We start from the raw sequence: 1,447 nt of genomic DNA, 5'->3' as shown, positions 1-1,447 counted from the left end.
AAAGCATTCCTCATAGCACTAGTCTCAGCTTATAGAGTGACATCATAGTCTCTCTAATCACTGAGGTTATTTAAAATGTTGGGCTCAAGTATCTGGGCTTGCAGGTATTGAGCAATCACTGATGGCTCACATAGGGAAATAGCAAGACTGGATCTGGTGTAGACATTAAACTTTAGTAGCAATATATGAGAATCACCAAAAAAGGAGATTTGGAAGCAGGGAGTTCTTTTTAACGTCCACTATATCCAAGTGAAAAATGACCACAACTCCAGTAATGGAAGTGATGAAATTCTAAGAACTCTTACCCACTATCCGAAAGTAGTGAACCCCCCTTTTATTGTTATCACTGTGCTCTATTTGTGGAAATTTATAAATTTATATGCTTACTTATCATCTGCTCTCTCACTAAGACTGTAAGCTCAATGCGGGTAGGGATCATGCCTATTCCATTTCCCAGAGTTTTTCATCATCAGTTTAGTGTCTTGCATATAAAAAGTGCTTCACCAACATCTGGAAAAGAAAAAGTGAAACTGAGAAGAAAGAAAGGATTTTCATTGGTGGGAACTGTTGAGCTGTTTTAGAATAAAGGAAAGATGGCAGAGAGAAGAAGTAGGGAGACAGAGGAGGGCCCATAATAGATGGTACAAAAGAACTCCTATTCTAGTATGGGAGGGTAGGAAGAATGGATGCATCATAGTTCCATTTGATTTATAGGTTATAAAACTGATTATGTGTGTTTCCTGAAGAAGTGTTATGCAGTTATCAGGAGAGAGAGAGAGAGAGAGAGAAAGAAAGAAAGGAAAAAGAGGAAAAGAAGGAGGTAGAAGAGGGATTAAGAGTTTAAAGTGGTGGTGATAATTTAACAAAATTACTCCAAGGAAAGGAATAAATTGGTGACCAAAAATGCCTAGGAAAATATCTGAGAAAGGGCCCAGCTGAGGAACAGTATGGCTAAATTGAACTATCTCCAAATCTCAGCCATGGGTAACATGAAAGTGAGACAGGAAGACAGGAAGTTTGACCATGACGTGGATTTGCAGTGGGCCAGGTCTCTTCCTGGTTAATCATATGTTTCACTGCAAAAGGAGTTTAGATGAATCATTCATCTCTCTAGCTGTGAAGAGTTTTAAATGTGTTAGATGGCACCTGGACATCAAAAACATGGGCCTCAGCAGTGTACTTCTCTGGACAGGTCTCCCCAAGGGGCTAAAGCCTGTGTTGGGTCCTAGATCTGGAAGGTAACTGTCCTTCATTATGGCTCCCTCATAGGAAGGCAGCTTCTATCTTAACAATCTTACTGATAGCCAAGATCTTTGGTATTGAGATAGCTTCCATTTGTAAGAGAAAGTATATGAATTTACACTCTGATAGAGACCTGGGTTTGAATCCTCACTCTCACATGGAGGAGCTTTGTAATCTTGAATAACTTATTTTTAAGCCTTCATTG

Source organism: Oryctolagus cuniculus, chromosome 1, assembly GCF_051225735.1.
Source record: "Oryctolagus cuniculus isolate XC-2025 breed Fujian yellow rabbit chromosome 1, ASM5122573v1, whole genome shotgun sequence".
Lineage (NCBI taxonomy): Eukaryota > Metazoa > Chordata > Mammalia > Lagomorpha > Leporidae > Oryctolagus > Oryctolagus cuniculus.
The sequence above is the reverse complement of the archived record's forward strand: the minus strand, read 5'-3'. Positions refer to the sequence as shown.